Genomic DNA, 16,233 nt, shown 5'->3' with positions numbered 1-16,233 from the left:
CACAAAGCCATGTTGGCTATCCCTAATCAGTCCCTGGCTATCAAATACTTGTGTACCTGAACGCTAAGAATGCCTTCCAATAACTTACCTACGACTGATGTCAGGCTCACGTGTCTATTATTTACAGGGTCATTTTGGAGCCTTTTTTTAAAAAAAACAGGATAACACGAGCTACCCTCCAATCCTCCGGCACCACACCCATGCCAAAGGACATTTTAAATATTTCTGCCAGAGCCCATGCAATTTCTACACTCAATGTCTGAGGGAATATCTTGTCAGGCCCTGGGGATTTATCTACCCTTGTTTTATTTAAGACAGCAAACACCTCCTCCTCTTTACTCTGTATAGATTCACTGCTTGTTTTCCTTTCCTCCTGAGACTTTGTGCCAGTTTTCTGATACAAAAAAAAAGCATAATTTAAGATTTCCCCCATCCCTTCTGGCTCAATAAATAGCTGAACATTCTGATCCTCAAGGGGACCTTACTCCCTTATACTTCAAGAAACCCTTAGGATTTTCCTTCAGATTGTCTTCTTTTAGCTTACTTGATTTCTTTCTTGAGAATTTTCTTACATTGTTTATACTCCTCAAGTACTTCATTTGCTCCACCTCTCTTTTCTTCCGAACCAGCTCCCCAATATCCCTCGAAAACCAAGGTTCCCTATGCCTGTTAACATTGCCTTTAAATCCTGACAGGAACATGTAAATTCTGTACACTCAAAGTTTCACCTTTGAAGTTCTTTCATTTACCTAGCACATCCTTTCCAGAAAATAATTTCTCCCGATCCACAAATTCTATATCTTCTGTAGTGGCCATGTGCAGAGACACAGTCTGGCCCGCAAGAAAGCCGGCAAACGTGGCGACAGCACAGACCTGAGGGTGACATCAGCCATCATCCCAGATGACCCGAGCAGAATCAAGTGGAGCAGTGATCATCCCCGCAGTCTCTCTCAGGCTTCTAACATTCTGGGTGTCGCAGCCACACAAACAGGCCGAGGCTCAGTTCCAGCTTCGCCACACCACCACTGATGACATCAGCTATTTCCATGTCATAAGCACTCATGATCTTGTCACAGTGGGAAGGGTCATAGACTTCCTATGGCAGCCTCCAGAGAAAGGCAAATACGTGGCCCTCAAAGATCTACTCACTCACACTTTCAAGCTCTTCCGGCTAGAGTATGCTGCCTGATTGCTGCACATGGACAGATTAGGGGACAGGGCCCCATCCGCCCTAATGAGCGAGAAGCTTGCTCTAACCAAGGGCCACAAGCCTTGTGTGCTGTTTGAGAAGATCTTTCTGGAGCAGCTGCCCGATGATATATGATTCTTGCTCACAGACAAGGACTTCAGTGACCCTCAGAGGGTCGCAGCCAGGATGGACATGCTCTGGAGAATGAAGAAGGACACCAGCGCTGTTGTAGACCACATCAACAAGCTCCTCAAATAACCCCTGGTGAGATCAAGACCAGCAGAGAGGCAAGTAAACACCCCAGGACAGCCTTGCTACTACTACCAGAGATGGGGTGCGACTGCCCGTCAATGCCGCCTACTCTGCGAGTTACTGGGAAACATCCTGGCCAACTGTCATTGATGGCTGCAATGGTTGGCCCATGTGCTAGCCTCCTCTACGTCTGGGACTCACTGTCAATACAGGTGCCGAGAATAAACATCTTACCCCCACAGACCATGACACCCGCGACAGCAATTAAGGCCCAGCACTGAGGGCAGCCAGCAGCTGCTACATTCACACTTTTTGGACCCATACCGTCCCCCTTCATTTTGGTAACAGCCACTTTACATAGACCTTCACCCTCGCAGCAATGGAGCAACTGCTCCTGGGGGCCAACTTCCTTCGGTTCCACTGCTTGCTTGTTGACCTCAAGGGATAGCGCTTGGTGCACTTCCTCATTTCCTCAGAATTAGCCTTTCCCCAATTTAGAATCTCAACCTGAAGTCCAGACCTGACCTTTTCCATAATCAACTTGAAACTAATGGCATTAAGATCACTGGACCCAAAATGTTCATCTACACATACTTATGTCACCTGTCCTGTCTTGTTCCCTGATAGGAGATGGAGTATTTTCCTTTCTCTAGTTGGTACCTCTATATATTGATTTATAAAACTTTCCTGAACAGATTTGACAAACTCCAACCCATTCAGTCCTTTCATAATACAGGAGTGCCAGTCAATATGTGGAAAGTTAAAATCTCCTACTATCACAACTTTATGTTTCCTGCAAAGGTTCCTCATCCATTTTAAGGGCAGCTAACGAATCAAAGAGCTCCTGTTTATCAGTTGTTTTAGTCCATCCAGAACCTCAGTTTCATCTTCCTTTGCAGAGTCTCCAACCGCATCTTAATCCTTGATGAAGACTGATGTGAAGAGGTCAGTTAGTGACCGATATACCCATTGCTTCCATGAGTGAATTTCCCTTTTTCATTCTGATCTCCTCCTCCAGACCTCTATCTGTTTAGATATTTTGGGGTCTTCTGCTTGCAGTCAATTCTTTTCTCAGACTCTTTCTTTGTCTCTCTCATTTCCTTTTTTAATTCCCTTCTGAACTTTCTGTGATGAGCCGTACATGCTCGGGACTCTGAAACCTACAAAACTCTGTTATTGTTGTGATATTGATACTAACTGAGCCGTGACAAACATGTGTTGAGGAACGAAGATGTCTTATGAGTTATATAGAACATTGGACTTTAAATCAATACTCATATCAGGATCTGCTTACAAGGATTCACATCACCTTGTTTTCTTCTATATAATTTGGCAGAATTGTGGCAATATTATGGTTACAAGCATATTATTTTTTTTTTGTGAAAATCACAAGATGTATTTCTTAAAAATAGGATGAATTAATTTTACACGAGATAGAATGTTCCAACCATTAGAACAGCAGAATTAAATTAAATGTATAGGTCACAGTGTTCTATTCAAATACTAAGATAAATGTAATGGGCAAATACTGGGCCCTATAAGAAATGAATGTTACCTGAATTTAATTGGAGAATTCTTGCTTGTTGCTGGACATTTTCTTTTAAAATTAGCAGGTGATGGCTGAGGTAAAAAAAAACACATTAATAAGCATCAGAAAACACAAACCCACAATATGTCAATAACACTTTAATCTATTTTTATGTCTTCTTTGAAATCAGATCATATACCTGTGGTGGTCCACCACTGGCCTACTGCAGAGGGCAACATCTGTACCTGCAGAAGAGCCCGGGGACAAGACAACACCTGGCCGCTGTCAATCAGCTGACCTGAATAGACCAAGCCCCACCTGGTCGGGTGTCAATCACCCTCCAGGATACAAGCCTGAGCCGGCCCTCCAAAGACACTCTCAGAGTTTACAGCAGCTCTCCTCACAGCTAGCTTGGTGAAAGTTTATGTCGAATAAAGCCTGTTGTACAGTCTTTTGGTTTTGTGTTTGCTTCTGACCGACAGCGCACTACAATTTATTCGATATAAGCTTCCACCAAGCCAGCTGTGAGGAGTGCTGCTGTAAACTCAGAGTACTGGGAGCCTTGAAATCAACCCACGCCACCTGGAAGCACAAACATGCTTCGAGATCTGGAGGCACACGGTTGTAGCGATTATTGAGGCTCACGCCGATGACATCCTGGACTCCGATCGAAAGAGGCTCATCTTACTCCAATCAAAGTCGAGTCCCCAAGCCTTCCAGGCTCTCAAAGATTGCACCGGGTACTCAGAAGTGATGAACACCCTCAAAACTATGTATAAACCTCCCACGAATGTGGTCTTTGCAAGGTACCTCCTGAGAATCTGTGCCCAACTACCCGGGGAGACGGCTGAGTTTTAAATGGGAGCCCTGCGTGAGTTGGCCTGACCTTGTCTGGCTGAACTCGGGGTAAATGAAAGGGAGGTCAAGAGGCTGATTAGAGATGTCTATGTCTGAAGGCCATCAGGGAGAAGCTGCTGGAGGGCAATATCTACTCCCTGGCCAAAACAGAGGAGGTAGTCCGAACCCTGGAGGCAGCAGCTCTACACATCGAAGCCTTTGATTCCAGGTTTCTTCAGGCCTCCGTGTGGTCAGCACATTAGGCTGCTGTGGCCTTGGATCAAGCAGGGAAGGCACCCAGTGCCCATATAAGTACGGTGGGTCCCGGTATGGATCTGATCATCGATCGCGCCAAAACTGCCTGGCCAAAAACCAGTATTGTTTGAGATGTGGCAAGAAAGGCCACTTCACTAAAGTATGCCTCTCAAAACTAGCTGGCAGCTCAGAGCCCCTCCACGACTTCCCACCCACCCCGAACCACAGTCCCCATCACATGCGATTGCCAGGAGACGCCATTGCCCCCGCAGCCACTTCCGGCCTCCCCAATCCCGGTGGCCCAACTTCTAGCCTTGCCGGCAACAATCACCCAGACCAGTCCTCACTCTCGCCAGTGCCACCTCTCTACAACAACATCACTTCCGCTGGCCGTCACTTCCCATGCCGCACAAGCACTGCTGGGGAAGAAGTTCAGCCATGCCTCACCCTCCCCCATGGTGCCGCCATCTTGGATCGGAGAGGCATGTACGCCACCGTCACCGAGGCCCTCCCAGGCCCCCAACGATGACAATGTGGTCAACATGGGCACTGACCAGGCTGCCCTACTGATGCACCCCATGCTTCCGGACACCACTAACTGCCATACACCATACCCCATGACTGCAGAGAGCACCAATGGTCAACGCTCACCTCTCACAATGCCTATAGAGGACATAACTCGCCTCCACCATCTGGAAATGAAGACTCGGACCCTGAGATGGTCCTAGCAGCCACCACCCTGACCAGGAATGTTCCCTATGATCTAGGGCACTCCATGATGGACGTTAAAATCAATGGGCAGGGAACAAAGTGCCTAATCGACAGGGGCAGCACCGAGAGTTTCATTCACCTGAGCGTGGCCCACTCACTAAAGCTAAAAAATCCACCCCACCAGCTTCTCTATCGCCTTCACCGCCAAGGACCGGACTATCAATACCCTTGGGTGCTGCTCAGCTGATCTGACTGTGGGAGGGAGGGGAGACACACACCAGGTTCAGGCTCCTGGTTATGCCCAAACTCTGCGCCCCAGTCCTCCTGGGCTTAGATTCCAATGCCACCTGCAGAGCATCACCCTCGCCTTTGGGGGAGCCATTACCTCCACTCACGCTCCACAGCGCGCCGTCCAACCAGCCCCGGCCAACCTGTGGCCTCTCAACGCTGTGCATCACCCCTCTCGCTCTCTTCTAACACCTCATGCCAGACTGCAAGCCAATAGCCATCAGAAGTAGGCGCTATTGTGCCGCAGACAGACACTTCATCAGGGCGGAGGTGCAGCGGCTTCTGGCGGAAGATATCATAGAGCCCAACAATGGCCCTTGGAGAGCCCAAGTCCTAGTGGTCAAAGGGGGAAGCAAGCAGAGGATGGTCATGGATTACAGCCAGATCATCAACCGGTAAACCCAGCTGGATGCCTACCCCTTACCAAGGATAGCTGTGGTCAACAAGATAGCCTGCTACTGGGTCTTCTCCACAATTGACCTGAAGTCAGCCTATCACCAACTCCCCATCCACCTGCAGGACAAGCCCTATACCGCCTTCAAGGAGGACAGGCGTCTGTACCAGTTCCGCCGAGTTGCGTTTGGGGTCACAAATGGCATCTTCGTCTTCCAGCGGGAGATGAATCGAATGGTAGACTAGCACAAGCTAAAGGCAACTTTCTCATACCTGGATAATGTCATCATCTGCGGCCACGACCAGCAGGATCACGATGCTAATCTGGAGAAATTTCTCCAGATGGCTGAGGAGCTGAACCTCAGTTATAACAGAGAAGTGTGTGGTCAGCTCCACCCGCCTCGCCATCCTGGGGTACATCATGGCACATGATGTCATCAGCCCAGATCCAGAACAGATGCGCCCATTAATGGAGCTGCCTCTCCCCCCCCCCCCCCCCACGCTTAAAGCCCTCTGCAGGTTCCTTGGCTTATTCTCTTACTACTCACAGTGAGATCCCTGCTTCTCGGACAAAGTCCGCCTACTGGCACAGGCCACAACTTTCCAGCTCCCATCCAAGGTGCAGGCAGCCTTCATGCGCATCAGACAGGACATCGCAGATGCCACGATGCATGCCATGAATGAGGACTCCCCTTTCCAGGTGGAGAATGATGCCTCCGATGTAACCCTCACCGCTACCCTCAACCAAGGGGGCGCCCAGTCGCCTTCTTCTCCAGGACCCTCCACGGCTCCAAGCTAGGGCACTCTGCCAATGTAAAGGAGGCCCAGGCAATCATGGAAGCAGTCCATCACTGGCACCACTGGATCACCCTCCTCATCGACCAGCGGGCAGTGGTATTTATGTTCAACACCACACACAGGGGCAAGATCAAGAGCGACAAGATCTTGCGCTGGAGAGTTGAGCTGGCAACATACAGCTAAGACATCCAGTATCATCCGGGAAAGAATAACGACTCCCCCGACGACCTCTCTCAGACGTGCGTGTCGCTCCACGATGACCAGCTGCAGGCACTGCCCAAGTCCCTTTGCCACCCGAGCATCACCCGCTTATACCACTTTATCAAGACCTGGAACCTCCCGTACACAGGCAGGGACATCAGGACCATGACTGAATCATGCTGGGTCTGTGCAGAATGCAAACCTCACTTTTGGGGTGTTTGGTTCGGTGCAGACTAGAAGGGCCTAATGGCCTGTTTCCGTGCTGTAATTGTTATGTTATGTTAAAAATGTTATTTTTTCCGCCCACCCCAGGCTCATGTCGTGAAGATCACTCGGCCCTTCGAACATCTCAGCGTGGACTTCAAGGGGCTCCTGCCTTCCACAAATTGCAACGTCCATTTCCTCACAGTCATAGACGAGTACTCCCACTTCCCTTTTGCCCTCCCTTGCCCAGACACCTCCACAGCTACAGTCAACAGGGCATTGTCACAGATCTTCACCATGTTTGGCTATCCCGCATTTATCCACAGCGACTGGGGGTCTAGCTTCATGAGTGAGGAACTACACCAGTACCTGACAGCAAGGGGGATCATGACTAGTCACATGACTAGTTACAACCCAAGAGGTAATGGGCAAGTGAAACGTGAAAATGACGTGATCTGGAAGGCAGTTCTCCTGGCCCTTAAGTCAAAGGGGTGGTCCATAGAATACTGGCAGGATGCTCTTCCCGAGGTGCTCCATGCCATTTGGTCACTTCTGTGCACAACTACCAATGAGTCACCTCATGAACGCCTGTCTTTGTTCCCCAGGAGATCAGCAACGGGAACGTCTCTCCCAACATGGCTCATGTCCCCGGGATTGGTGCTCCTGCATAGACACATGCGGGCACACAAGGCCGAACCCCTGGCCGACCAGGTGTTCCTCTGACACGCGAACCACAACTATGTCTACATTAGGTTTGGCAGTGGCAGGGAGGACACAATCTCAACCAGGGACCTGGCACCAGGAAGAGCACCCACCATAGCACAGCATCCTCCAGCCCAGGATCCTGCCGTCCTGACACACACCTCCAACAACTATGGGGCACTCAAGACCTCCTTGAGCACTAAGGACTTACTACAACTGTGGGGGATGAACCTGCCCCCCCTGCCCATCCGATGTGACGCATACACCTTAACCCCGGCCCCCCGGCCACTCCTCCGCACTGCACCATGCCAGCCACCACCCCCAGCCCCTGCACACCCTCACCGACCAAAAGCCAATCCTGCGACGGTTGCAGAGACTCCGATGGCCGCCAGACTGTCTCAATCTGTAAATACTGTGTATACATGTTTTGGGGCTCTTTACTGCAACCACCCGGAACAATTTTAAAGAAAGGGGTGAATATGGTGGTACTTCACTGGCCTACTGCAGCAGGCAACCTCTTTACCTGCAGAAGAGCATGAGGACAAGACAACACCTGGCCGGCTGACAATCAGCCGACCTGAATAGACCAAGCCCCACCCGGTTGGGTGTCAATCACCCTCCAGGATACAAGCCTGAGCCGGCCCTTCGAAGACACTCTCAGAGCTTACAGCAGCTCTCCTCACAGCTGGCTCTGAATAAAGCCTGTTGTACAGTCTTTTGGTTTTGTGTGTTTGCTTCTGACCGACAGCGCACCACAATACTATATGCGAGGATTAGAATAATTGTGTGGTTCTAATCAAATGTACAATTTTAGTTTAAATAGAAGTTATTTAAAAAAAGCAGGTGTTTGGACATCATGCTGGCAGTTTAAAAAATACAAATTAAAGCATAATAACTTGTATTTGGATGGAGACTTGTTTTTTTTTCTGAATTTGCTGTCCAACCTAATTGGTCAATTGGCTATCAGGTGAGGAAGCCTGAAACAATGAGCTCCGAGATGGTGAACAAAGTTGCAAATTAAGAGGAAATGGTGGTTGGGGAAAAAATAAATGGAGCACGTTTCTGTCAGTGTGGAGGGCTGGACGAATACATTGGGTTATTTGATGGAGATAATTTCAGAAAAGTTTGATTGTATTGGGAGAGGTCCTGAGGGAGTGGAGGATTATGATCATAGTGGTACCGGGGGGAGGGGGGATATGATAATGATTGGGGAGTAAATGATGTTGTTTTGTTCAAAAGAGTAAGGGATTTTGGGTGGAGAATTTCCAATGCAGACAAATCAAATGTGATTGAGTAGGAAGGTAATGTATTTTGAACATCTCAACCTGCTCCACTTGATTCACAGGCAGAACTTAAGGATGCAGCTCATCTCATCACATTTACCTCCTATATTCCTGAATCCCTGGAAAATCTTGCTCTCTGGGATTTCTGTATAAATGCAAAATATTTTTAATCAACCCAATTTGTTTTTTTATAAATCTGACCTGTTATACTTGTGTGGTGAATTGGCCTGAACTAATGGGTAAGATGAGATAGGAAAGGGGTAATTTTCCCTTAATATTTTGGATACAAATTAGATTTTAAAAATGGCAAAGGTCTGGTCTCAAACTGTCTTAGTTCAAGATACAATATTGTTATAGGATTTGAAGCCAACATCCGTAAGTCAATCATCAGGCTTCTTCAGGTGCATTCTCCGCCAAAAATGCGCCTGCAGAAGCGAATTCAGACCTGTGGAATGGTCGTTCAGGTGGCAGCGCTGAAAGTGCAGTGCTGGCCATCTGAAAGGGACAGCTTCAAGGGAGGCACCTCAGAGCGCAGTCTGGCTCCTGACCCTTCAGGCTGTCATGTTTGGGATGGCTGGCTGTCAGAGCTGGGCTAGCCAGCGCGGGGACGTCCCGCGCCCCACAGTGTGGGGACTGATATCAGGCTGTGGGGAGAGAGCAGGGCAGCGGGAGCAGTGTGGGGATGTCCCCGCGCTGACAGCCTACGCCGGCTGCCCTGACTTACCACGGCAGGAGGCAGGGGCAGCTGGGAGGGGAACTGTCAGGTGCTCGCCTGCTGACTGTCTTCCCCTTAGCAGCCGCTTTCTGGCAGCTGCATTCATGTGCCAGGGGGAACCTCAATGTTCAGGCGATTATCCCTCCCGAGGAGGGTTACAAAGTTCACTTCGCATGCGCCTCCTGCACTTTCAAGTGGCCTTCCATCAGCTGCATGTGGGCATAATATGCAGCTTTACATCGGGGAATTTTGGCCACCTGAAAGTGCCTATTAAGAGACTGACAGACTGTAAATAACATTTACATTCATTGAGTAATCCAGAACATTTCCACCATGTCCATCTGTATGGCCCAATAATTTAAAATAATCCTACATAAATCCCATTTTATTCTTCACACATTTCCATTAACCCCTCTCCAAAAATTGATCATAGACCTACGCAACAGGAGCAATTTACGGTGGCCATTTAATTGGATTGCAAGTCACTGAGATGTAGTAGAAGACAATAGTCCGTGGAGGAAGTCAATGAGGTCACAAAATTCCACAGAGACAATATGTGATTTCAGGATTGAACCCGGGCTGTCAGGTTACAACTTTACTAACTGTGAGCATACTCCACTCTGGCAAGTCCTCAGTAAAAAAGCTACTTCCTATTGTGATCGATAAAATAGAACACAGAAGAGTACAACACAGGGGAAGGCCCTACAGCTCACAATGTCTGTGCAGAACATGATACCAAACCTCTGCTGTTTGCATGTCATACACATTCATGTATCCATCCAGAAGCCTCATAAATGCAACTATTAGTATGGTGACTTTTAGGGAGATATGGATTGAGAACCCAGATTCCTTTGCAAATCAGAGCAGATAAGAATCATGTCATTTAATTTGAGCTGCTAGAGTGCAACACTTCACATTTATTCAAATTAAGCACTATCTACCCTTTATCTAATCATATATTGACTGATATATATATATCCTGCTGTGTCGATAGATAAGCTATATTAGTGTCCACAACTTCACCCATCTTTGTGTCATCTGCAAACTTATTAACCCACCCATCTATTTTGCCATCCAAATCATTTAAATGTATCAGAAACAAAAGAGATCCCAACACTAATCCAAACAACAATAACCTCATTGGTCATGAACAGGCTTTAAACAGCTTGTTAAAGGAGCTGACAGTGTTTTATTTTAAAATCCTGCAACCACAGGATCTGTGCCCAGGATGCCAGTGGCCATGATGCCAGTGGCCATGATGCCAGTGCCCATGATGCCAGTGCCCATGATGCCAGTGTCCATGATGCCAGTGCCCATGATGCCAGTGCCCATGTTCAGCAGCAGCCACAATGAGTTGCAGACTCCAGTGCAATAGCAGACTGGCAAAGGGCACCAGAATGGGGTGAAGTACCCCTACATTGAGAAGGGGAAGTAGAGGAGATGACCCTATAGTGACCACAGCAGCAGACCAGTGGAGGGGCTTAGATCATTGCCAATGCCCCAGCATTCTCTTGTAATAACCTGGGTAATGGGGAAGGGTTAGCAATTTTGTTGTGAGAAGCCCCTTGGGAAAGGGTAGAATTCTTCATTAAGACGGAGAGTGACAGAGTTAATTCAAATACAAAGGTTCTGAACTTAAAGACGGGTAACTTTGATGGTATGAGATGTGAATTGGCTAAGATAGATTGGCAAATGATACTTAAAGAACTAATGGTGGAAATGCAATGGCAATCATTTAAGGATAGCTTGGATGAAATACAACAATTATACATCCCAGTTTGGAAAAAGAATAAATCAAGGAAGATTGTGCATCCATAGCTAACAAGAGAAATCAGGGAGAGTATCAAATCCAAAGAAGCAGCATATAAATTAGCCAAAAAAAACAATATTTCTGAGGACTGGGAGAAATTCAGAGTCCAACAGAGGAGGACTAAAGGATTAATTAGGAAAGGTAAAATGGATTATGAGAGAAAGTTGGTCAGGAACATTTAAAAAATGACTAAAAGCTTTTATCGATAAGTAAAGAGGAAGAGGTTAGTTAAGACAAATGTGGGCCTATTACAGTCAGAAACAGGTGAAATGATCATGGGGAATAAGGACATGGCAAACCAATTGAATAACTACTTTAGTTCTGTCTTCACTAAGGAAAACATAAATAATCTTCAGGAAATAGTAGGGGACCGAAGATCTAATGTGAAGGAAGGACTGAAGGAAATAAATGCAAGTCAAGAGGTTGTGTTAGGTAAATTGAAGTGATTAAAGGCAGACAAATGCCCCAGAGCCGGATAGTTTGCATCCAAGAGTGCTTAAGGAAGTAGCCCAAGAAATAGTGGATGCATTAGTGATAATTAGATTCTGGATTAGTTCTGGAGGATTGGAAGGTGGAAAACATAACCCCACTTTTTAAGAAGGGAGGGAGAGAGAAAACAGGAAACTATAGACAGTTAGCCTGACATCAGTAGTGGGGAAAATGCTAGAGTTAGTTATTAAAGATGCGATTGCAGCACATTTGGAAAGTAGTGATATTGGACAGAGTCAGCATGGTTTTATGAAGGGAAAATCATCTCTGACGAATCTAATCAAATTTTTTAAGGATGTAACTAGTAGAGTGGATAGGGGGAAAACAGTCGATGTGGTATATATGGACTTTCTGAAGACTTTTGACAAGGTCCCACACAGGAGATTAGTGTACAAACTTAAAGCATATGGTATAGGAGGTATGGTATTGAGGTGGATAGAGAATTGTTGACAGAGAGGAAGCAAAGAGTAGGAATAAACTGGTTCTTTTCAGAATGGCAGGCAGTGGGGTCCTGCAAGGCTCCCTGTTGGGACCACAGTTACTTACAATATATATCAATTTCTTAGATGTGGGAATAGAAAGCAGCATTTCCAAATTTGCAGAAGACACAAAGCTGGGTGGCAGGGTTAGCTGTGTAGAGGATGCAGGATGACTTGGACAAGTTAGGTGAGAAGCCCAAGGCATAGCAGATGCAATATAATGTGGATAAATGTGAGGTTATCCACTTTGAAGGCAAGAACAGGAAAGAAGATTATTACCCAAATGGTATCAAATTAGGAAAAGGAGAGATTCAACGAGATTTGGGTGTCACTGTGCATCAGGCATTGAAAATGGGCATGCAGGAAAGTGAATGATATGTTAGCATTAATAGGAAGAGGATTTGAGTATAGGCACAGAGAGGTTCTACTTCAGCTGCTGGAGTACAGTTTTGGTCTCCTTATCTGAGGAAAGACATCCTCGCCATAGAGGGAGTGCAGAGAAGGTTCACTAGATTGATACCAGGGATGGGAGGACTTCCACATGAAGAAAGGCTGGATCGACTAGAATTATACTCACTGGAATTTAGAAGATTGAGTTGGGTGGGGGGGGGGGGAAAGAATCTTATAGAAAATTATAAAATTCTTAAGGGATTGGACAGGCTACATGCAGGAAGGTTGTTCCTGATTTTGGGGAAAACTAGAACTAGGGGACACAGTTTAAGTTTAAGGGAGGGGGGGGGAGATGTCTTTTAGGACTGAGTTGAGAAAAAAAATCTCTCAGAGAGTGGTGAATCTCTGGAATTCTTTGCCACAGGAAATAGTTGAAGCCACTTCCTTATCCAGAGGGAGTTAAGGGGATCAGGGGGTGTGGGGAGATGATCAGCCATGATCAAAATGAATGGGCATTACTGTATTCAAACCTCAAGGATAGATAGTTCAGAAGAAAAGTCTGCAATCTATTTGAGCAGCAGGAGGGAGCCAGTTCACGGGAGTTTTGGAGAGCATAGAACAGTATAACAGTCTGCAAAAATTATGAAAAGCAATGCACTCTGCTTCAATTCAGGGAAAGACCTGAATGTTTTTGATTAGGTTCTTAATATTTACAAAATTTATGAATCAAGTCCAGATTGAACTGACTGCCTTGAGACAGTAAATTAACTCTTGAAACTTGAAAAGCTAACACAGGGTCCTCCAAACAATGTTGCAATCGCCAATGCAAAAGAAGAAAATTGAAAGCCTTGCAATTTTCTGTGAAATTGCAAGTCAGAGATAACGTTTGGCAAAAGTAACATCAGGGAAGAAGAAAAATCTGATGTCCATGTGAATCAAGAATGGCAGGCACTATGAAAGTAAAGGCACAAGGATGGAGAACTTTAAAAAGCAACCAAACTAGGAATTGTTTCAGGGGAGTTCATAATATCTGGGAATGTGATAAATACCCATTGACTAATGATGAGTGTCATCAACCTCACCATTATGTTTCATGCAGAGAGTTTTGTGTATTAATCATGGTATGTATGTGATGCGCTGTTAGCCAGAATCAGACACACACAAGGTAAATGTGGTGATATGTAATTACACCACTAGGTCACCTGGGGTCATCCCAGTGACCTTGTATATAAAGCAGTCCAGAGCTACAGTCTAGCCTTCCAGGTTCATCTTGCAGAGTGACAAGACCTCTTAGTGTACATATTAGTTTATTAAAGCTGTCTTATACTCACACTGCTGGTGTGGTTATTGTCAGTACAATTTAATAAACTAGTATCATAGCTACTAGGATGGAAGCTGCTTCTGTTCCAATGCGTGTTCCTGACTACCTGGAGACTCTTCCTGAGGAATGGAATCCGGTGACCACCAGCACACACATGCATCCGAGGACAGAGATGGCAAGGGACCGCTGTACTGGAATCATGGTGGAATGTGGGGAAGACCACAGAAGTACGATAGGACAGGTAAGAAATGGCCAAGAGCCCTGCCTACCCATGGGTTTTCCAGTACAGGCCCTGCTGACCCTAAACCCCGGTCCGATCAGAAAAGGGCCATTACAAGCATGGGTGGAAGGATTTCTACAAGTCGTGCTCCCAATCGCCACATACGTGCAGAATTCCTGACCACTACAGAGCCAGGGAAAGCAGACACCGCTACCATCACTCCCCCAGCAGCAGTTTCCACAGTACCACGGAGACCTGATGCTACCATTGGGATCCCCCCCTAAGCCCGCTGCAAACACCCAGGTTACTCCTCCAGCAGACACAAGCCCCACAGAGGTTCTACCAGCAGCTCCCAGTACCCCAGGGTCCGCCCTTGCTACACCTAGACCCAGAGAGCACATGGAGACCGGGAACGACTCCCAGGGTTCCCCCACATTACCTAAGGGACCAGAGACTGCGGCTTAGCCATGTGCTGCGACCAGACAGGCTGGAGCTCGGCCGTTAGCAGAGGTGCTTTCTGAATTAAGTGGAGGGTGCTGAGGCATTGGATAAAGAGCTATTAATGCTGCTGTTAGCACAGCTGGGAGACCACCCTTACTCCCTTATTCAGGATGCCAGGTCCTACCAAGAGGCAATTAACTATTTTAAGAGGCATTACTGTGAGAGGCATAGTGAACTCCACTCCCGGTACAGGCTCATGACCAGGTCACAACAAGTAGGAGAGTCAGCCAGAGACTTTATACTCTCTCTGAAAGACCTGCAAGAGGCTGCAACTTTAAAGCAGTATCAGTTCAGGAGTATGCAGAGGACCTTATTAGGGGCAGAATTGTTCCAGGCATACGGTCCACTGAAACAAGACATTAATTGCTAGAGAAAGGAATGGTGGGGCTAGATGAGGCAGAGACTATTGCAGAATCTTTAAAAAGCACCAGGAAAGAATTGGAGGAGTGCCCACAAGACCCTTAGCCTGGGACAAACGTCACACTGCTGAACTATCTAGCTCCACGAAAAGAAAAGTATGCTGGCTCACAGGAATTCACAGCAGCAGCAGAACCTTGAAGGTCCCAAGTGCTTTTTTCTGTGGACAAAGAAAGCACCCCAGAGCCCTCTGCCCTGCCTGAGAAAATGTCTGTTCCAATTGTGGAAGGAGGATATTATGCAAAATTCTGCAGAAGCCCCAAGGCCTCAGCTAAGGCCCATTCTCATGCTAATGAGAGGTGGGAAAGCTCTTTTTTCTCCACAGACAAATAAAAGAAGAAGAATGCCATGTGCAGCCGACGATCTTGGACAAATGCTACAGAGCAGAGGACACAGTCCTCAGGAAATAAAAATGACGCCAAATACTATCGGATGGAAGGACACGAAGGACACACCGACTTGCTTCCCTACGCTTGAATCAGGCGAGTCCACACAATTTATCTGATGCCACTGTGTGCATCAAAATTAATGATGTGAGGGTAAAATGCTTAATAGATAGTGGAAGCACTGAAAGTTTTATTGACCAGGGGGTTAGTCAACCGCCTTGCCCTCCCCGCACGCCCAAGTAAGCACCGGATCCTGTTAGCAGCCAGCAGCCTTGTGGCTGAGGTAAAACAGTTTTGCAAGGTTACTCTAGAAATCCAGGGCACAAAATATGAAGGGTTCAAATTACTAACACTCCCTCACCTCTGTGCCCCAGTACTATTGGGGTTAGATTTTCAGTGCCAGTTAGAAAGCATTACAATAGTGCACAACGGAGCTCACCCCCCACTACGCCTTACGAAGAAACAACACTGCAGCCTGTCTGTCCTGAACATAGAACCCCCTCCGCTGTTCACACACCTGACCCCAGAATGCACGCCAGTAGCCACAAAGAGCAGGAGGTACAGCCCGAGGGCCGGAGCCTTCATTAGGACAGAGGTCCGCAGGCTACTACAGGAGGGCATCATAGAGCAGAGCACCAGCCCCTGGACAGCCCAGGTGGTTGTAATAAAGTCAGGAGAAAAACTGCACATGGTAGTGGATTACAGCCAGACAATCAACAAATTTATACAACTAGATGCCTACCCCCTGCCATGCATAGCAGACATGGTCAACAACATTGTGCAGTATAAGGTGTTCTCCACCATAGACCTGAAGGCAGCATACCACCAACTGCCCATTAGAAACAGCAATCGCATTTACATGGC

Source organism: Narcine bancroftii, chromosome 1, assembly GCF_036971445.1.
Source record: "Narcine bancroftii isolate sNarBan1 chromosome 1, sNarBan1.hap1, whole genome shotgun sequence".
Taxonomy (NCBI): Eukaryota; Metazoa; Chordata; class Chondrichthyes; order Torpediniformes; family Narcinidae; genus Narcine; species Narcine bancroftii.
Note: the sequence above shows the minus strand (reverse complement) of the source record.